The following is a 22813-nucleotide window of genomic DNA, read 5'->3' as shown; positions in this document are numbered from 1 at the left end:
TCTCACTCTTTACCATTTGAAACAAGAAGTTTGAATTAGGTGATCCCTCATGTCCTTCTACCTCTAAAATCCCTTTGACAAGAAGTCTAACTTAGCTCCTTCACATTTCAAAGTCCTCTGTATTTTCTCCTTCTCATGCTTTCCCTCCCTTATGTTTCAGAATTCCAAGATGTCGCTTTTCTAGACATTTTTTTCCTGCTCTTGTGTAAATGTCTTCTCTGTAGACCCCTAAAGCATCTAGTGAGTTTCCTTTTCCCTCTCCCCATTGTCACCTGTGTACATTCTAGTCATCTTGACTGAAGGTTTTGTATTTGGTTCAGTCAACTGCTCTAATCCAGATATTATGACCACCATGGGTGGCTTCAGTTTCCCTGTAAAGAGAGTCATCCATCAACTTTGTCTCAATTCCCTCCCTCTTCAATTCCAGTTGTTTTTAACTCCCCTGGAATAATTCACACTAATGGCCACACCCTGGATCTCAATCCACAGGGAACTGCTCTACTTTGTAGACTATTAATCTAAAGGGTCTCAGCATTTATGCTTGCATCAGTCACTACCTACTAATCTTCTAATTCTACTACTGCTCCCTGACTTGAATAATGTCTGTTGTTCACATTTCATCCAGAGCACCATTTTCTTGATCCCAATTTTCTCCAAAATTTATCTCTTCTTGATTTCAGGTCTTTACTTATCAAGCCCATAAAACACAAATTACATCATTAACCTCTCTCTTATTAACAACCTCAATCAACTTACCTCTTGTGTTTCCTCTGTGCTCAATCAGCCAACTCTAAATCAATTCCACTATTTACCTATTCTGATCCTAAACCTAAACCTTCAAGCTCTACTGTAGAAAACCACAGAGTCTCTCCTATTGGTGCCACAGCTTCTTGGTTTCTGATCTCAGCCTGCCTTTCCCTATGGTACCTCAAGAATTGTCAGTATGTCCCTGGATAGCAACCTCTTCCATTTCCTTCAAGAACTATTTCAAACAGTCCTCAAGCTTCCCATCCCAGTACTTCTCTCTAGTGATTTTACCTCCCAATTCTCTGTGGAAATAGAAATATCAAAACAAGGACTCTCAACTTCCTTCTCTACCATCACACATCCCCACCCATGAGAGGTTAAATGACCCATCTCAGGTCACACAGCTAATAAATTCATTAGACTTGTAATCCAGGCCCACTTGACTTCAAAGCATATATATTTAAGCATCATACTACACAGATGAATAGTTAAGAACACAGACATTGCCTGGTTTGATACTAGCTCAGCAACTTACCAGCTGTGTGACTTTGGCCTGTGCATTTGTTTCCCTGCCAAAAAAAAAAAGCTACAGTACCCGCCTCATGGGGCTGCTGTTATGGCTGTTGTTAGGATTACATAAGTGAATACTTACAACATGCTTAGAACTGTGCCTGACACATAATTATGCTTACTAAATCTTAGCTATATTTATAAGAAAACCTAACTAGTCTTCTGTTGAATAATGGAAGCCAAAGAAGAAGAATTTTAAGAAATGAAGATGAGAAATGGCCAAGAGTATCACATATTGCAAAAAAAGTTTAAAAGGATAATGGACTTTTAAAAATCATACTGGATCTATTGAGTAGGAAGTCAATTGTGAGGCAAGAAAGACTTTATATAGTCAAACAAACCTGGATCAATCTCCTGATTTTTGTGGAACACTGGGGGAGGTAATTAACTTACACGCGAAATGCTCAGTATGCAGCACAATTTTATTAATATTACTGCTTCCTCCTGAACGACACATTTAGTCCTCCACCGCTCCTCTTTCCCTTCGAGTTTTATTTGCAATTTATTCAAGATTATCCTTTGCTCCTTTTTCTATCTTCTTCATCAGAGATTTTATTCATTCCCCAGCTCCAACTATTAGAGAAATGTCTTTATCCACATCTCAGGAGCTGCCTGCTCAAGACCAGTGATTCTTAACCCTGCCTAAACATCAGAGTCACTTGGGCTTCACCCCTAGAGATTCAGATTTAATTAGCCAGGGGTAAGTACAAGCATTTTTTTTTCTTTTCAGGTAATTTGTATGTGCAGCTAGGTTGCAATTTTAAAATCTTTGCTGATACTTTCTACCTGGATGTTCTGTGATTACTCTCAAATTTAACATGTCTAAGTCCAAATTCACCATTGTTACCAAATGTATTAATTACAACATTGCATTCAATTATAAGTAAAAAGAAACTGAACATAACATACAAAGTGCTGTGCTTTTTTGTTTTTTTGTTGTCGTTGTTGTTTATTTGTTTTAATTTTTCAGCAACAAGAAATCCATAGGTAGACAGTGCTGACTTTAATTTAGTGAGCCAAAGGCACCAAGGCTGAAGTCTCTAAATACTTTTGGCCTTTCCTTCAGGATCCCAGTATGCTAACTATAGTTCTAACCATCATTTCTGCTTTCCGGGCAGGAGCAGTTTTAAGGACAAAAGACAGAAAAAGTAGCTTCTCTATCAGGAAAACAAATGGTTTATCCAGAAATCACAACAGACTTCTATTTATGTTTCATTGTCCAGTACCCTGTCTGGACATGACCATCTCTATCACATGACCACTCTATCACATGGCAAGGAAATCTGGGAAGATAAGGTTTTAGCTATCATAATGACAAAGGAAATAGAAAAAAGGGTTTAAACAGATGCTGGCTGCAGTATCTGCCCTGAAGTTCATCTCAAGATTTTCTACTTTTACTGTGGTTTTGTTGGTAGGAAAACTATTATCCTATGAAACCAGTTTTAAAACCTGGTGTCACTCTCCAGTCTCCTTCACCTACTATACTGAATATGTTTTCAAATAAACTTTTAACTCTTGAATACATTGTTCCTTTGCAATTCCACTGCCATTGTCCTAATTCAAACCCTTGGTACCTCTGGCCTGAATAGGACACTGGCCACCTTGCCTTCAGTCTCTTTGTACCCTGCCCAAACCATCTTACATACCACCAACAGTTATTTTACCAAAATAATCAGAAGCCTCTCGTGGTCTCTATTGCCAACCAAAGACCAAACTTGTTGGCCTTGTCTTCAAGGCCCTTCGCTGTCCATTCCTATAGATTGGGCTGCTCATTGAATACCTGCTAGGTCTTTCCACTTCTGTGCTTTTACTCACACCCTATTCTCTGCCCAGAATGCCTGCTTTCTTTGCTTTCCCTACCCTTTTCAACTTCTTACCACGGTTACATCAGGATTTAGGACAAAGAATTTTTATTAGGCTACAATGCTGAAGTTCAAGAACTCAAAGTGATAACTTGACATGTTCCAACCCTCAGCCCCTAGAAAGCTGGATCCCTTATGTTTTATTCTCTCACACTGTTATGGCTAGAAGTAGCTCGAGGCTTTCCCTGGAAAGACATTAGGTACACGTGATAGGCAAGCACAGAATAAAGAAATACTGTCAGACTTACTCTTCCTCTGGAAAAATTGTATGGACTCTACTTTCTCCCAATGTAGATCTAGGGCAAATGAAATATTTTAGCTTGCCTCTAGCCAAAGCAAAAGGAGGCTTTGTGGTTGCCAGCCTAGCTCACGAGATGGTTACACAGGTATTGTAGCAAAAGTCTCATTTGTAAGAGCAAATACGCATTTAAGTGTCTCTCTCATATTCTCTCTTTCTCCCTCTCTCTTTTTCCCGTCTATTTTGGTAAATGTTTAACAATCAGCCATTGGGGGAAAAGCATTGATTTGCCATATTGTCCAATTGCTGTGGTGTAAGTACTCCAACCATGACCAATTTCAAGCTACCAACATTGCATCATGGAGAACAGAGCTGAGAAGAGAGATGCATAACTGGCTCTTGCAGGAAGGTGTAAGCTGGAGCAAGCACACCGCTATGTGTCATTCATTAATTGAATGGCTAATTTTCAAGTACTTACTGTATTCTACATTGTATGATCAAGACACCGAAGGAAACAAGATAGGCATGATCCCTGCCTTCATGATATTTACAATCTAATGAGAGGACAGAAGCTAATTTTTCAGAAATTCAGGCTCTGGTCATCTTTTCCACCTTTAATCCAATTTACTTTTAATTTATGTGATATATAAATTATTACGTAGGTATCTCTTATCTTGCATTGTGAACTACAGAACAGGGATATTCCTTCATTTTGACACCATCATATCTAGCCAATATTTATACACAGTATGCCTCTGTACATTTTTACTAAAGGAATAAAAAAATGTAGGAATGGCTGATGGGTTGACTTTGGGAGAGGCGCAGAGGGGTAAGTGGCAGCTGGGGCCATGGTTAAAGTGGGAAGAAAATCTATTGACAAAAACTGTTCTCTCCCAGTCCCTTGCATTCCCAGGTGAATTAGTTCATTATGCAAGTCAAGATTTGAAGTATGGACTTCATCCATACTCTCCTTCTCCACTCAGTTCCAAATAAAAATGAGTTACACAGAACCCACTAGCAGTACTTTACGAGTGCTAGCAATTGCTACCATGCATCCTTAATAGCAGCGTAATCAAAAGTTATGATGCATTTTTCTGTAATCACAAGAAATGATACCCACTTAGTGCTAAGTAAAGCAAATTCCCCACCAAAAAAAAACGGCTAAAGCATTTCAATTTTCATTTTGAAACGAGTGAGTCAGAATCAATTTGGTAAAGCAGTTAACGGCGACTATGTGCCCCTTTCCAGTTCGTAACAGGTACAATTTTATTTTAATAAACAGCCAAGCAGAGATCTCTGATGCTGGATTAACATGGTGTGTTCAAACCTTCTGACTATTGTGTATTTAAACTGGGTATTAGAGGCCATCAGCAAAGCACCAACATGAATCTTAAGAAGGAGACCAATTTGCCAGCATCCAGAACATATCCTTAGAAAAATAAATAAATCTAAATAAACTGGTAAGGAGTTTTTTCAAGGGGATTTCAGAACACTACAGGCTAAAACTGCATCCCAAGTGCCTTTATGTAAGCTATTAGCAGTTGCACCAAACCCAAGCTACAGAAGGAGGAAAATATCTTTGTTTTGTAAAGAGCATCTGTGAATTGTGTTTCCTCAATCTTTCCACAGTTGACAAAATATATTTGTCTAACGTAATTTTATATCCTAAGGAACCAATTTTTAATAATAAGAATTATTGTAACCTTAAATTATCACCATGGTACATTTTTCTCTGTATCTCCTTTCTCCTCTGCCCCCTCTCTCTTTTTGTCTTTAATTCTTCTTTAGGAAAACATATTGTAAGTGTGTGTGTGCGTGTGTGTGTGTGTGTGTGTGTGTGTGTGTGTGTACATAAGTATGCACAAATAGTTATTTTTTATTTGGCCTTGAGTTTTCAGAAGAATTATTGGAGCACGATGAAAAATTCATGATCTCTGAAGTATTTTTTATTTTTTATTTTTCTTGCAATTTATTTATTTATTTAGTATAACGTTAAACCAAGAAAACCACATTGCAACTGGAAGATAAAGTCCCTATAATAAAGCATTCTGAGCTTATTTCCAAAGGCACTGCAGTGATGCAACAGATACACATTCCTGGTACTGATTTCTTTAAGCTACAAGTAACGAGAGCATAGTGGACATAGGCAATTATTAAAACATAAACTGCTAGAAATGAAATCAATTCAATAATGCAATGTAATGCAAACACAATTTCTTACTTCTCAGGCTTCAAATCAGTGCTTCCCAAATTTTTACTGAAGCAGCTGTTGGAATTGTAGGATTCTAAGCATAAGACTCAATTAATATGATGCAGGCAAAAGCTGAGTATTGATCCAGCTGATGTGAAATGAAAGTCAATGGGTGCACCTATAGGCAAAATACACCTGAAGAAAAAATAGCAGGGGTCCTACTTTTATTTGTATGTGTGAGGTATACATTCCTATTTGTACCCCTAGCCCATGGATCCACTTTAGCTTTGGGAGAACAGGTTTTATTTCATGAAGTCGGAGGGATTTCTGTACCATGTTCTTAAAGCAGGAACCATATTTTGGATTCAGCATAGTGGATATATGTTTGAATTACAGATTGCAGGTTTGAAAATACAGTAAAATTTGCTGAAACAACTTGTGAAGAATAGATCATTTTTTATAACATTCCATGTATTTAAAAAACAAAACAAAACAAACCTAACCTGAGTTTACTTTTTATCTCAGAGGAAACCTTCTGAGGTGAAGCCAAATTAAAAAAAAAAGGAGGGGGGCAAACATTTATTTTGGAAAATATATAAATATGATGAATCTTATACTCAAATATAAATATAAAAAGATTGAGAAGGGTGTATGCAAAAGCTGAGAATTGATCCAGTGATGTTATTTCTTATTAATAATATTATGGGTGACTTATCTTCTTTGTTTATGATATACATTTTCTGAGTTTTCTGGAATTTTACATATTACCTGCAAAACAAAACTGATAACTGTAATATTTTCATGCAAAATTAAAACAAATATACAACTATCTACAGATGTTTTTAATAACAACGGATGGTCCAAGAGGAAGAGCCTGAGAAGACTCAAAGGATAGAACCCAGTGAAACTCATTGAAAAGTATGAAAGGTGAGATCAAGTGACAGCAACTAGAAAAACTGCCTGACAGACTAGGATGCCTGAAAAGTCCTGATCGTGGAAGCGGTAGATGAGACCTGCAGACTTGGACACAGTAGGAAAGATTAAACCAGTAAGGCTTCAGACTGTTCTCACCTCATCTCCTCCTTTAGAACAATTACAGATTATTAATCAGACCAGCCTTATCTAAAAGCCTGCACAAGAGTGTCCGCAATTGAGTAAGTGGGAGTTGAAATCCAGTCCAATCTTTACTTGCCATGTCTAGTTCCCTGGCATGGGGTAGAACCTCTCAGAAAAACAGGCACCTTTTCCTCATCACTGAATAGCATTGTCTGGGGCAGTACAACATCCTGCTCACTGTGAATCTGCTCCATTATAGAATTGGGGATTTTAAAACCCAGCCATGGTTTTCTACCAACATTCTTAGTATTTAAATGCTGAATGTAGTTGTGAGAATATTTTAATGTATGTATCTCAGTACCCCATTCTTTCCTTTTCTAAATCCATATTTGGGCAATTGAGCACAGTAGTTAAGTAGTCCCAATAGACAAATTTGCAGATTGTTAAAAGCAATTGAAAGAAGAGTTTATAATGGGATACAATTTTGTTATTTGATACTAAGAATGTTCCCTCCTTTAAATGAACTAAAGAAGAAATTATCACTTTAAAAAGCGGTTTCAAAGAAAGAATATATGTGGCACTGAATGTAGAGAAAGTGATACCTAAGAAGGAAACTGGTTTAGTATATTTAACCATTTGAGAAGTCTTTTTTTTTTTTTCCTGCATAAATGCCCGCAATAGGTATATCTCACTTTGCTTTAAAAAAAAAAAAAAAAAAAGTTTTACAGAGGTTATCAGATGAATTTAGTCAGTGGCTAAAGGTAATCTTAAAAGGAATTATAGCCACCTAACTCGTTGACTGACAACCTATAGGTCTAGTCTGAGGATATAGTTGTCTTGGATAGGCCCAAAGGGAAGAGAAGCAAGGGAAAGGAGGGAAAGGCAGAACTAACATTTATTATCTATTACAAGTGAAGCACCATGCCAAGGACTTTTTACGTATCTCATTTATTCACAGTAAATTTAACTGACAATTGATTATTCCTCAACATGTAATACCAACATCAGATCTTAGCCAGGCCCAGCATTCTAGGGAATAGAAAAGAAATTAGCAAGTTTCCCTGGTCCTGTAGCCTTGGTCAGTTGTCTATAGGAACCAGGGTGTGAGTCACTCAAGAATTACCAGGCTGGCCCAGCGTGGTGGCTCACTCCTATAGTCCCAGCACTTCAAGAGGCCAAGGTGGGCAGATCACTCGAGGTCAGGAGTTTTGAGACCAGCTGGCCAACATGGCGAAACTCCGTCTGTATTGAAAATACAAAAATTAAGGCGGGGTGCAGTGGTTCACGCCTGTAATCGCAGCAGTTTGGGAGGCCGAGGCCGGTGGGGGGAGGCGGATCACGAGGTCAGGAGATCAAGCCCATCCTGGCTAACTCGGCGAAACCCCGTTTCTACTAAAAATACAAAAAAAAAAAAAAAAATAGGCCTGTGAGGTGGCGGGCGCCTGTAGTCCCAGCTACTTGGGAGGCTGAGGCAGGAGAATGGCGTGAACCCAGGAGGCGGAGCTTGCAGTGAGCCGAGATCGTGCCACTGCACTCCAGTCTGGGCGACAGAGTGAGACTCTGTCTCACAAAAAAAAAAAAAAGAAAAAAAGAAAATTAGCCGGGTGTGGTGCTGGGTACCTGTAGTCCCAGTTATTCAGGAGGCTGAGGCGGGAGAATCACTCGAACCCGGGAGCGGGAGGTGGCAGTGAGCCGAGATCGTGCCATTGCGCTCCAGCCTGGGTGACAAGAGCAAGACTCCATCTCAAAAAAAAAAAAAAAAAAAAAAAAAAAATACCAGGCTGTTCAGCAAAGATGGAAACCTGAAGTTGGGAAGCAAAAGCTAAGTAAACAGTAGATGAAGGACTTTTGTCAGTTAGATGTCTAAGTCGAAACCATCATAATGAATGATAGCTCCAAAGAAGTCTGAGATCAAATTCCAACTAGAACTGGTTGAAGAATGGAAATGAGATGAGAAAGGAGGGATAGGACATGAGAGACATTCAATTCAGGTGACAAAAGAGTCCTTTTCTTTTCTTCTTTTTACTAAAACCAGCTCCATGGATGCTTTTAAAAAAAAAATCCTTGAATAAAATACAAAAGGAGCACTTGACTTTGAAATGTAGGACAGGGACATATTGGAATCAGAATCATAGAATTTTATGGCTGGAAAGAAACATTGAGATCCCCTAGGCAAGTTTTCATAGTATTTTCTGTTTCTGTTGTCTATGGTACCTTGGGGCTTTAGTGGGCAGGGGGACCAGCAACGGGGCTGGCTGCTATAGGGAATAGGGAGTAGGCAGAGGCTAATATTAGGAATCTATATAAGATTTCCTTTAGAGAGAAAACAAAGGAGGCCCGGCGTGGTGGCTCATGCCTGTAATCCCAGCACTTTGGGAGGCTGAGGTGGGCAGATCACCTGAGTTCAGGAGTTTGAGACCAGTTTGGCCAACGTGGTGAAACCTCGTCTCAACTAAAAATACAAAAATCAGCCAGGGCATGATGGTGTGTGCGTATAATCCCAGCTACTCTGGAGGCTGAAGTGAAGAATCACTTGAACCCGGGAGGCAGAGGTTGCAGTGAGCCAAGATCACACCACTGCACTCCAGCCTGGGTAATGAAGCGAGACTCTGTCTCAAAAAAAGAAAAACAAAGGAATTCTATTATGTTAAAAAGTGGAACTCATCAAAATTAAGTTTCTCTCTTTTGACCAATTAAGTCCATGGTGTTGGCTAAAGCGAGAGACTTTCCCAAAGATCCGTGAGTAGATAGCAGTGCTTCCAGTCCCCCGACTCCAGGAGACTCTCACCACTGCACCAGGCTACTTCTCATTATGCAGCCTAATTCCCTATGAGATGGTTTAATTAAAATTGTGACCATTTTGGCTTTAATCTTGAGATTCTAATTATTTTATGTTAAATACCTTGGTAGCTAATAAAAATGAATTAAGTGTATAAATACAACATTAAGTTTAAATAATATTTTAAGCAGTATTTAGACCCTCTATCTTTCTGCCTGCATGGCCTTTAATATTTTAATCTATTACTGCCTCTGCAGATAAAGCTACATGTCATTTCTGAGGGTAAATGCCTAATAACTTCTTTCTTCAAGGTCAGGGTATTATTTTGTATGAGGAAAATTGTTCTCCTAAACCAGCCAAGCATAATTACCAAGTGTTTTTTATCCTGCAAGAATTTACATAGACGTGATAAACACTAAGCGACAATAGAGTTCTAATCCCTTCCCAACCAACTCTGGTACTGCCATAAACCTCCAGAAAAAAAAGTCTGAAACCACAGGAGCCCAACATTGCATTTACCTCCTTGGGTTTTATGCTCTTAGTCACAGACACAAAGGATTAAGTTTTGGAGCTATGGGGCACACAGGGTCCTAGTATCCCTCCTGGCCTAGCAATATCTCTTTCTATAGGTAACAAATAAGAAGCAGCAGCATATATGTTTGTTTATGTTCAGCACTGGTAAAGTGTTGTGCATGTATTATCTCACCAAATCCTCACACAGATACTATGTAGTGGGTATGAACTATTATTCTCCTTATTTTGAAGAAGTAGAAATAAAGGCACAAAGGTTAAGTAATTTTTCTAAGGTTACCCAGGATTTAACCCAAGCAGCCTGACCTCAGAGTCCAGAGGGTGGGATCCATGGTGAACCAATGCAAATGTAGTTTACTGAAGTGACTCAGATATCAGATCTAAGAAAACAAAAGAAGTCACTGAATTAAGGGCTGGGTTAGTGATAGCACAAAACTGGAAAAACATGAGCCCCTCCTTTTGGGAAGGTTTGACTTCCTAGAAGGAAATAGGAAGGAAAGATGAGGGGAGAAGAGGTGGAGGCAGAAGTAGATACCATACAGTAAGGTGCTCCAATCTCTCAATCCATACTCTCAGCTAAGGACAGACCAGGGAACCTAAGAAGCCAAAGGAATACAGGAGCAAGGAGGAAGGAACAATGTAGACTACATGGAGGTAGACTGGAATCTGAGACGCTTGAGAAGGAGCAGAGACACACAGGCACTGAGAAATTAAAAGAAGTTTCTGTGGGGGGCTGAGAGGGGCCAGTGGAGCTCAATAGTGGAGCTGGCCAAGAGTAAGCCCAAGGAGGCCAGAAGAGGGCAGAGCATGAGGCAGGAGGAAGAAGAGCCAAGCCAGCCTGGGGCAGGTGGCACCTCTATTCACATTCCTATTCCCCAGAGAGGATGTCCCACCTCTTTCTCAACTGCCCCACCTTTACAGTGAACTGCTTAAATGCCAACAATTATGTCTAAGCAACTTCACTCTTTCATATAAACTATATATTTTAAGATCCAAACAATGTAGAAAGTAAACTTCAAATATTTAAAATTCACATAATATTTAAAATTAGTACTGCTGCATATAAAGTTGTCCATCTAGCACAGCTGTCCCTCTTACACATGCTACTAAAAGACACACTCAGTAATTATGAATTAAATTGGATTGAGCTGGATTGATTGGTGACTCCCTTGCTGGAAGTTTCAGACAAAAACACTATATGAGGGTGCACAGCTTTAAAGCTAATGTGACATCTTCCCTTACCATTCTCTCATTATCAAAACCACTCTCAGGTAAAAGCAGGAGAAGCCTGGGTATAGAAAAGAAAAAAAAAAAAAAGGACACCAGAGGAGAGCAGGCTCCCTGTTCATCACATAGGGAAAAATCTGCCTAACAGAGAAGCTTGGGGGTGTAGGGGAACAAAACCACTATCTCCACTGTTCTATCTATTGCTAACTCTGCCTATATGCATCTGTTTACATTTGAAACAAATGAAAACCCTTTTCTCTGTTGACAGAAAAGCCAGAGACTTGGGCTCCACTCGTTGTCACACCTGCTACTAATACTTATGACCACAATTACAATGCCATCCACTCAGAGCACCATAAAGAGAAAAGCCTAGGCAACAGACAATAGGAACCAGATCCCATGGGATGCAGAGAATGATCCTGATATCCCAGCCTCACACCAGGTTTCAGGCAGAGCCCCAGCGAGGTGGTAACAAAATGTAGCCTACTTTGGGGGGATTGGGACAGCTGGCTGGGGTAGGCCCAGCAGTTATGGTCAGCTCTGACTCTGGGGATTCTTTCAGGTCTATTTTTAGTTTTCTCCTGTGTGAATGCAATGTCAGGCCCATCCATCTCCTTCCCTCTTCACTTTCTCTTATCACTCTGCCTGAATCTGAGTGACAAACAATGGTCTTCACCAGTTTCAACAATACACAGATTTGTAAGGATGGAATTGACCTAGACACACCATACAAATTAGCACAGACTCTGGGGGCCTGAAAGAAAATCAGATGGAGGACTTAAATGAAAAATAATCAATGCCGCCTTTCCTTTCTTTATCTTTCTGGTGGTTCATGAGAATAGGGTGGGGGTGGGGGGTGAATTTCTGATAGCAGAGAGCTGCCTCCATCCATATGGGCCCTGCTTGAAACACCCAGAAGGATGGAATTGGGTTAAACTTAGCTCAGAGTGGAAAGAAATGACAACAGCATTGCAAATGTTTAAAGCTTATAAAAATAGACTCAGAACTATGGTTAGTTCTCCCCCCTCCCCAAGTTTGGCATATACTTGGCACTCAAATATTTGTGTAATGAATAAAGATTATATGCAAAATTGTACTAGAACACAATGTTTTCTGTATTTTCCTGGCTATCTATGTCCTCTGGCTATCTATATGTCTTCTCTTTTAAGCTCTTGTTGCAATGAACTGCGTATTACTCCTCAAAGCTCCCAGGCATCTGCCCAGGCAGTGCCTCCATCTACTGTGTCTTTCCCCATAGTCCATCTGAAAATTTTGATTCATCTTTGCAAACCTTGCCATGGTATCATTTAATCTATGAAGCCCTTCCTGACTCTCCTTATGGAGAACTTACTTGTCTTTCTCCATGCTATCTGTCTTCTTTATGCTTCCATTATACTTATCACAGGGTACAGTCAAGTGTCTATTGCTTCAATTGTCTCTGATTTCCATGCCGACATGGACTGCTATTTTCATGATTAGCACAGTGACAGGCACATAATCTGTTCTCAATCAATGTTTGATGGATGAATATGTTATCTTGAATTTATTCTGATCAAACTGGGGGGAAAATGACTTTCCATGACCCAAATTGCACCCAAACCCCACCAATCAGTCTCACCAATGCATAGTTGATCACAAGAAGGCCAAAAAAAAAAGTATGTAGACTATGATCACAAACCCATTCTCACCTTGCAGAGAATAAAAAGGAAGTGTAAGTACTAATGATGATATATTAACAGTAATTCAATTTTAAATAGGCAAGGAGGAGAGAATGCCAATTTGAAGTTTGATAGTTTAGGGCATACCAGTTTCCCAGGGTCATTATAACTCTCACTGCTTGTCACTGGGCTACAGGCCCCAGTGGAGGCTATTTGGCCTAAAAATTATTTCAATGAATCATGACTTAATATAGTAGCCTTGAAATCATCACTGCAACTTCAACAAAAACAACATTTGTCTATTTTGTGTACTCAAGGCTCTTGTTATTAGAATCTATACAATAGATTCTATCCAGAATTCAGTGCTGTCCCTAAAAATGAATATACATTGTCTTTAAAGAGAGGGAGAATAAATTTACCTTTTGCTTTGGAATTTCAGAAGCTCAAAAACTATACTGTTTACTAATATTAATATGTCATTCCTAAAGGCAATTTTAATAATTTTTTTCTAATGTTTTCTATTGCCTAAAAAATTATTATATGTATATGTGTGTGTGACTTTTTTATTATTGTAAGCTGTCTCAAATGCATTTGAGGTATAGGCAGATTATAAGTCACACATTAGATAAGAAAATATAGATGAGCAATTGAACAAGACTAGGAACCAAGTACAAACTCCAGAGGACCCTTTGATTGAGGATTCCCCATTTCTAACCTATACAAATGGCAACTTTTTAAACCTAATTCCTGCTTCCTATGGGTCAATTTCAAAACTTGAGATTTCCAGTACTTCCTGGTTCTGTGGACTCTAACCCAATCTTTACTCCGCTGCAGTGGTTTTCAAACTCCACTGCATATTGGAATCACCTGTGGACTTTTTAAATGTCTTCACCCCAAGCCTTACCTCCAACCAATTAAATAAATATCTGAAAAACAAATCAGTATCTCTTAGAGTTTGATACAGGCATCATTTTTAAAACTCTCCGGGTGATTCAAATATACAGCTGAAGTTGAAAACCACTGCTCTACAGGAACAACCATTTGTGTTTCAAATACACTTCTACCTAATGATCTGAGTGTAGATCCTGTGGAGTTCCACCAAGATCATCTAATTGTCAACAGGACTCTAGAGACACCCTATGTGTCCGGCTGTCCTTATAAGCTGAAAGACTGACCTACAACCTGACTGTTTTGTTTAGACCCCCAAGCCTTTTGTCGTTTCTGATTTATAACCCTGTTGTTCCAAGGTTACCTAGGGGAAACTAAGAATACCATATCCTGCCTCTCTATCCCTTTGACATTATTAGATGATTTTTTTCCCTTTATTTATTGGCTAGGCACAAAAATAGTCTAATGCACAATCTCTAAGAACCCTTGTCTTCACCTCTAGATAGGAAACGTGTGCTGATAAAGGTTCTTATTCCTGAAAACACCTGTTTTCCAAAACAGAAAAGCAAGAAAGAAACCTGTTCTCCCCCAAGATTCTCCAGTTCTGCCCTCATGATGATTGCTCAGCTTACAAAGCTATCTGTAAACAGGCATCTGCTCCAATTCTAAATGTTCAGCAGTGGTTTACCTTGCCTTCAGAGACCTCGACATCATCCGCCTTGGCTCAGCACCCTTCAGAGCCAGTGATGCAAGCCAGATGCTGAGCGCTTCAGGCTGAGTCTGACATCATCCTCTTGTCAGGGACTCTGCCATCTCCCACCATTGGCTGCTGCTGTGTGTGCTGAAGTTAAAGGTGGGCACTTAGCACATTTATTACATACGGGGCTTATTAGATAACTGGGCTCTGTTGTGATAAATTGGCTGTGTGCTTCATTTGGACTCTCAATGCTCTGCAGGTTTTTCTAATTTAGTTTTGCCATGGCTCAGCCAAGATGGGATTCAGAGGAAGAAGAAGGGAAAGGAGGAAAAGAAGAGAGAAAAAAAGCTTGTGTGGTATGTCAAATTCTTGCTCTGCCTTTTCCTGGCTCTGAAATGAAGGGTCTTTTAAGCTGCCATCCTAAACAGCATCCACAAAGCTGTCTTCCTCAGGACGTTTGCTTTTCTTAAAGTGCCCCTGCTCTTTCATGATTACTCCTCCATTCATTATGAATGCTTTGGTCCAAAGCTGTCACTTTTTCCCCTTCCTTTTATGTTTAGATTTAAATGTGCACATGTGCACATTCACAAACATCTCCTAAGCACCACCACTAAGCACAGGTGAGCAGCGGGGAGGAAGAGAGATGAAGAGAGGAAATGGGAGAGGGTTGTTGGCTGTGTCCTGTGTGAATTGCTCTATACCTGCAGCCCTTTTAGAGGCTTCAGATCTCTCTCCTCCAAGCGAACACCAGGGCATTGAAGGCTGCTTTGAAACGTGGCAGGCTTTGAGTGCATGTGTGCGTGCTTGTGCAATGAAACACGAAAATCTATTTCCCTATCAGAGTGACTGACATTTCTTTCCTGCTTAATGCAGGCCTTGATCTTTTCCTGACTTTTTTGATTCCCTCCAGCTTGCCTTATCAGTAGGTGAACTCTCATCAAAGGACACAGAAATCACGTGGTCCTTGATGCCAGGCCTAGCTAAGCCTATTAGGGCCACTGACCACCAGGCAAGTGCAACACCTGGGGAGCAGATGCCAGCTCAGTGACCCTTGGATGAGGAAACCCCAAGATGTCATCTGCCTCCTGAATTGTACAAATGTGGAGAGCTTCCTCTACCTCTCTAGGGTGAGAAGGATAATTCACTGAAGAGAGTGTTCTACTAGCCCCCTCTCCAATTCTATTCCACATCATTCCCATTAATTTTACTTAACCTACTGTTTATATAGAAGTGATATTTTATAAAGTACAAACATTGGGATAAGCTCTGCACTTTGGAGTCAGCTAGATATGGATATTCCCAGCTCCCCTCCTGATTTGTATTTATGTAAGTTATTCAACCTTTCCAAACCTCAATTTCCCCATCAGCAAAGTGAGCACAAAGACTGCACCCACTTCACAAGGTGGGTATCCTACACATAAAGTTCTTGAAACAGGGCCTAATTCATAATAGTTTCATAACTGTTAGTTATCATTATTATTTCTTAGACATCTTGGAAGTATCAAAGAACCCGTCAGCCACTTTTGCATCTTCATGTCCTTTTTTTGAGAAGGGGCTTTAGGTCCCACGTCAACAAGGGAAGGGCTGAAACAGCAGCAGCTCAGTGGTGGAGGAGGGAGAGAGCTGGGCAGAATGGAAGAGGCTGAGCATTGCTTCCAGCACGACAGGGCTGTGGCGACTCAGCATATGTGGCTTCTACTGCTCAAGTCTCTCCATCCGAAGCTGTATATTTCACCCACCAAATTTGCCAAATAGAATCTTTGGAATTCAGAAGATAAAAATTTCAGAAGAGAATATGGCTTTTTCAGCCCTAGTCTTTGTACCAGGTAGTAGTCTCGTTTAGAATAGCTAAGAGGAACCGCTGACCATTTGTTCTCCAGGCCTTACTATTTGGGAATCATTCTATAGGAAATGAGGGAAAGGGTAAGGGCTACTGTCATTCCTGGAAACCTCACTAGTAACCTGATGGCATCACGTGAATTTCTCATTTTGATCTATAGAGATTGTCTGACTCAGACCATAATTCAAAATCACAATGTAGTAATGACTATACCAATTTAACCTTCTTTCAGAGAGTGAACCCCATTTGTAAAGAGCCATGCTGTGTGTTTCAGACCATAACCCTTTGTATATACTCCTCCCTCAGTATTTGGTAATTGGCTACCTCAACCATTGACATTTACTGAGTGTCTGCCACATGCCAAGTATTGTTAAGAGCTTGGGATAGAAAGATGAGTGTGCCTCCCAGTAGGAGAGAATACAGATAAGAAAGATGTGTTTCCTAATTGTATTATAAAGCCACGTGCAACATTCTTTCTTAACCTCACAATTCTTTAGGCTGAGATCGCTTAGTCTCAGTTTACAGACAGGGAATGGATTCTTTAAGGGGTTAAGGGACTTGCTCAAAGCCAAATAAATCCTTTAATGAATACGGTTAATATTTAAACCCCATTTAGTACTGCAACCTGCCCCTCATTCCAGCATTCCTGATTCTCTTTCCCTGATCCACTTTTTGTTTTTTGCTTCTCAGTTCATTATTTCCATGCCTCTTATCATTTTCTAACATACTATATTATTTTCTTATTATTTTAGTGGCTTTTTAGCTCCTGTCTCAACTCTCTGGAATGGAAATGCCACAATGATTCTGTTTTGTTCATTTACTGAACATAGTAAATGTTAGTAAGTAGTTGTTGAATAAATGAGTTAATTAACTTAATGAATGGCTCTAAAGGCTTAAGTCTTTCTTCTGTTCCTTATTATAGTGGAATAAGTCCATAACAAGTAGTATTTAGAAATGTAAATAAAATGTTATGGGAATTCAAAGAAAGAGTTAAAAATATTGGTTAAACTTGTGTGCAAAAAGCTGGAATAGTATTAAAGCCAAGTTTAACAAAGTGTGGCCCACCGAGGACCTGTTTTAGATATCCACCAGGACATGCTAAAACTGCAAGTTTCTGAATCCCACCCCAGACATATTGTATTAAGTTTTCTGAGCCAAATAATTTGCATTGCAATGCACTTCCCAGGCTATTGGTATGTACCCCAAAGTTTGAGAATCATGGAAAAGGTACAGATGGGAGATGAAGTTTGGGAAAGTGGTGGAGGAAGGGCACCAGCAATATTGAGTGCTTTTATAGATGAAGAATTGAGGACCAAATGCATTTAGTTATTTGTTCCAAATCACAAAGCCAATAAGTTAGGATTTGATGTCAAAGCTTTTTGTGGTACATTCATTGGCTTTAGGGGTCATTTTTTACTTTTTTACATCCCTACAATGTAGTACTCAATCAATAGTCAATCACTAAATACTTGTTGAACAAGCTGATGCCTAATACTATGGAACTAGATTAAGTAATTGCTCTGACCCTAGCAACTCTTGGCACTACAGACACCTCATCTCTATGAACCTCCCAGCCAAACCCTCAAATCCAAGACTTTAAAACCCAAGGCCCAGAATAGGTCAAATGTAGCTGGACTGTGACCACTCTGCTAATGGGAGCATCTACCCCTGTCTGGCCTGCAGGGAGTTAGCAATGGGGCAGGAGCAGCCCAGGGGTGGGACGAAGGTAGGAAAAACATTGAGGAGAGAAGCATTCCAGTCTGGTGGGACTACTTCGTACTTTTGTGTCACAGTTCTCAACTGTCCCAAGTACACACACACACACACACACACAAAATAACAAAAGGTTTCCACAAAGCAGCAGTCTCAAAGTTAACCTGGCTTTCTGCCAAGTCCCTGTATGTTATCTCCAATTCTGGGGGTCTATTAGTCCTTTACTTTGCCAACCAAGGGCTTAATTTGAACAACAATAAAAACAAGAAGCTTATCATTAAGTTTTATTTTTACCACAACTTCCCCCCACCAAAAAAAAAAAGAGAAAAAAAAATCCTGACAACATCCCATGTCCCGTCACATCCCATTTTTACAGTATAGCTGTGGGGTGTGTGATCCGCAGCCAGAAATAAAACAGAACTGGAAGAGTCAGCCATCTGTCTGGAAGCACACACAGTCCCAGATGGCATTTCCTTTCTGGCTTTCTGGTAACAATCTCCTCTGTCTAACGAAATGAAGCAGAAATTGCCCAGTGAGTTAGTGGGGCTGATGAACCCCCATCCTCCTAGCTCTGGCATTAGGATTTGAGATCCCCCAGAAATAATTTATTTGTACATACTATCTTGCCCTTGCTATTGCCATCATCAGAACTATTCCTCTATATTTTCAAAATGTGTGTATGTGTGTGTATGACTTATCAAGAGCAAGAACTGTTTTCTCTTCTTATGCACCCAGTTCTAGACCACCCGAAGGGCAATATGCTTTTTGTGCCCTTCACACAGTGGGGATAAATGCTCACTGCCTGACTAGCTGGCTTACTAACAGTTCAAATACCTGGCCGGAGAAGGGGAAAGGATTCCTCATAAGCCCTAGTAACCACAATTCTGTCTGCTTTTGCTTCTCCACTAGATGACCAAAGGCAGTTCTTTGAAGATCAATTCTACATCAGCCTAAGTACATACAATACAACCTAAGTACATTGGGAAGGAGGGGTAGAAAGGAGGGCAAGAGGTGGCTAATGAATATGATGTTGTATAAAGACACCTGGATTGGCCCTCAGAAGACTATTTTACCTCTACTACTAACTAGTAGTGAGACCTTGGGCAAGGAAGATATTGAATCTTCAAGAACTTGAGATTTCTCATTTTGTGTTAATTCTGAGCTCTTTGGAGTTGAATGAGAGTCGCCTGAAAAGCTCCTTAAAACAAATTGCTGGATCCACCCACAAAGTTTCTGATTCAGTAGATCCGCCGTGCAGTCCAAAATTTTCCTTCAAGTTCCCAAATGATGCCAATGCCACAGGTCCAGGAATCACATTCTGAGAACCCCTGGGCTAGCTTATACCATGCATAGCAAGAATTCAGAAATGTTTGTTTACATAAATGAATAGATAGGTGAATCTACAAAATAACTTGAGAGATAGGTAATTTCTGACATGAATCAAATAACTGCAGGAAATATGACCATCTCCTTCTTTCAGTTTTGGAGTCATGGATTAGTGATTATACACAGGGCTCAACACAACCCGTCAACCACACAAACAAGAATCTAGTCTTCCTTCAGGCCAGAAGCCTCTCTGGCTTATAAAACCTTAGCAAGGTGAGAGACAACCCAAAAATTTACGTGGGAAGAGAACCATAATAGTGTTTGAAATGAAATAACTGCTTTCTTTGTGGTGAGGATATTTTAACCCCAAGAAGATAAAGTTAAAAAAAACTAAAGAAAGTCAGGCACATGTTATTAATATATTTCTTTATGAATGTATATGTACATATTTTCTCTGGGTAGGAAAACTTCCCTAAAGAAGATTAACAACACTTACATATAACAGGAAAACAGGAATCTTCAGTTTCAGCCTTTGGTTTATGGCAATTGTTTGTCAATCACAGGGCAAATTTTACCCATCCCTAATATTCTAGATAAAAGAATTTGTTTTACTTCTTAACTATAGGTTAAAGTTGTTAAGCCTGGTTAGGAAAAAATTATCAAGCACTGACTTTTTCTTGACTAAGGAAATCTCCAAATAGATCAATTAAGATTTAAGTTAGAATATTATCTGAAATGAAAAACTTTTTGTGGACTTTCCTGAAATTAAGATAAAGATATAGTACTAGATAAAAACTACTGGTGGCCTCACAATTTCAACCTTATCACCTCAACTCTTTCCATGAATAAGTAACAATTAGCTTATTCTTTTTTAAAAACTTTTTTTAACTGACAAATAAAAAATTGTATATATTTATGATGTACAACATGATGTTTTGATATATATTGATACATGATGATTTGATATACATGATATTGTACATTGCAAAATGGTTAAATCAAGCTATTTAACATATGCATTACTTTACATACTTATTTCTTGTCATGACAGCCTACTGTGCATCGTTTTGGGGAACTAAAACTAAAATATGGGATGGTCATGACTTTTGAGTTTAATCAGACAATTAATTCTATTCATATAATTTAAAATTTACTCACTGATTAATATATGCAAACACTATATTGAATGCTGATGAAACAAAGATGCTAAGAAAAGATTTCTCAAAGTGCTTATGGTGAAGGTTTGTGATCTTTGAGAGAAGGGAAAATAAGACTGCCACATACACTCTAGTTTTATATAAGGGAGGTCATTTTCAAACCATGGTAACAGCAAAATGGAGCCCAAAGAGAGCAACAGTTTTATGAGCAAAGGAAACAGAGATGTAAATTCTAAGTTACTGAGGCAACTGTAATTTGTGAGTAAGTAACTGCAGAAGAGAAAGCTGCCAGAGAATGATCACAAATAATCTGAATATAAATTTCTTCAAGTCATTGGCCAAATACTTTTCACCCATCTAGGTTGAGACTCCATGAAACATGGCAGAGATTGAGTATAGGAAAGATATGCTTAGAGTGGAGGTTCTGGATGTTGCACAGCTCTGGGAAGCATTGGCGTTCTGATCAGTAAGAGTGGAGAAACCTCTGGGAACACACATTTAAAATTCAAAAGAACAATGCCTTAGGAGTAGAGCTACTCTAGACTCATCCCAACAAACCCTTAAGCCAAGACTTGAGAGGATGAAGCTCATCTGTCCGTAAATTAATTGCCTTGAAGCAAAGCTTATTATTCTTTAAAGGCAGACAACAAAATAATGTATTAATATTTATACCAACAAACAATAAAATGTACTAAACATGCAAAGAAGCAGGAAAAAAAACCACTTATAACCAGGAAGAAAAAATAGTCAATGGAAATAGGGTAAGAGACCAAGCAGATATTAGAATTAACATGTAACATCTTCAAAACAACTCTTACAAATATGTAGAAACAATTTTAAATAAAAAGATGTCCCACTCCTTGAGTGTTATCTGTGCTTAGTGAGTATTTCTAAAGATTAGAGCTTGGAAAGGGCAAGAGTACAGAATCCTGTCCCACTTTACCTCAGCCAAGTAAAGGCCAACAGCAGTAAACCACATTTTAGCCTATACCCCTGATATGATGTGATAAGATGGGCACTCCACCCAGTGAAATCCCACACCCTGTATAACCATGGGAAAACATCAGTCAAAACAAAATTGAGAAACATTCTACAAAATACCTGACATCCTCCAACCCTTCAGGGTTATCACAAACAAGATAAATTGTTATAGACCACAGAAGAAATGGAGACAGGAAGACGAAATGTTACGTAGTATTTTAGATGGGCTCCTGCATTGACATTTTTTTAAATACAGGGAGAATAGGACTGGAATTCAAATAAAGTATGGGATTTACTTAATACCAATAAACAATGTTGGTTTCTTACTAGTGACAAGTGCATCATTGTAACAATGTTAGCAATAGGCATGAATGGGTGGTATATGAACCCATTATGCCTATGAACCATCTTGGCAACTTCTCTGTAAATTTATAACCATTCTAAAACAAAACAATGCATTAAATAAACTATCATCTCAAATTTGTCTTTGGGAAGAATAAAAAGAAATTTAAAAATGCATATAATAAATTAACAGATGCAGAATCTCTAACAGAGACATGGAAATTGTAAAATATTAAAACTCTAAAATTGAAAAATAGAGGACATGAAATGTACTAGATGAGCTCAATAGAAGATTAGACATTGAAGAAGTAACAATCAGTAAGCTAGAAGACAGGGCAATAAACTTAAGAATGCACAAAAGAATGATATAAAAAGGAACAGATAGTAAGTAACCAGTGAGACACTATTAAGTCACCTAACATACATATAATTGGAGTTACAGAAGGAGATAGATTGGACCACAAAAGAAATGTAAAGAAATAATGAATAACATACATTGCAAATTTGACTTAAATATACACACACACTTGGAGTAAGAAGCTCAACAAACCTCAAGCAAAAACAACACAAAGAAAACTGCACCTAGTATAACATAATAAAACTGATGGGTTTTTTTGTCCATCCATTTTTTTAATAATATACCTAGCTGGATAAAGAAAATATGGCACACATACACCATGGAATACTATGCAGCCATAAAAAGGATGAGTTCATGTCCTTTGCAGTGACGTGGATGAAGCTGGAAACTATCATTCTCAGCAAACTATCACAAGAACAGAAAACCAAACACCTCATGTTCTCACTCATAAGTGGGAGTTGAACAATGAAAACACATGGACACAGGGAGGGGAACATTACACACCAGGGCCCGTTGCAGAGCGGGGGACTAGGGGAGGGATAGCATTAGGAGAAATACCTAATGTAGATGATGGGTTGATGGGTGCAGCAAACCATCATGGCACGTGTATACCTGTGTAACAAAACTGCACTTTCTGTACATGTACCCCAGA

The 22813-nt window shown here is 39.1% G+C and overlaps 1 long non-coding RNA gene across 1 annotated transcript in view; it reads right to left on the bottom strand.

Annotated features, from left to right (window-relative positions):
- Window positions 1–14735, bottom strand: part of LOC139356472 (uncharacterized) — a 274354-nt gene extending 259619 nt beyond the window's left edge. The window contains exon 1 of the long non-coding RNA XR_011608443.1: window positions 14436–14735. This is a non-coding gene — a long non-coding RNA (uncharacterized lncRNA). The remainder of the gene's footprint in view (window positions 1–14435) is intronic.
- Between the last annotated feature and the right edge of the window lie 8078 nt (window positions 14736–22813).

This window comes from Macaca nemestrina, chromosome 1 (assembly GCF_043159975.1).
Source record: "Macaca nemestrina isolate mMacNem1 chromosome 1, mMacNem.hap1, whole genome shotgun sequence".
NCBI classification, from domain to species: Eukaryota; Metazoa; Chordata; class Mammalia; order Primates; family Cercopithecidae; genus Macaca; species Macaca nemestrina.
This window is presented reverse-complemented; position numbering and strand designations above follow the sequence as displayed.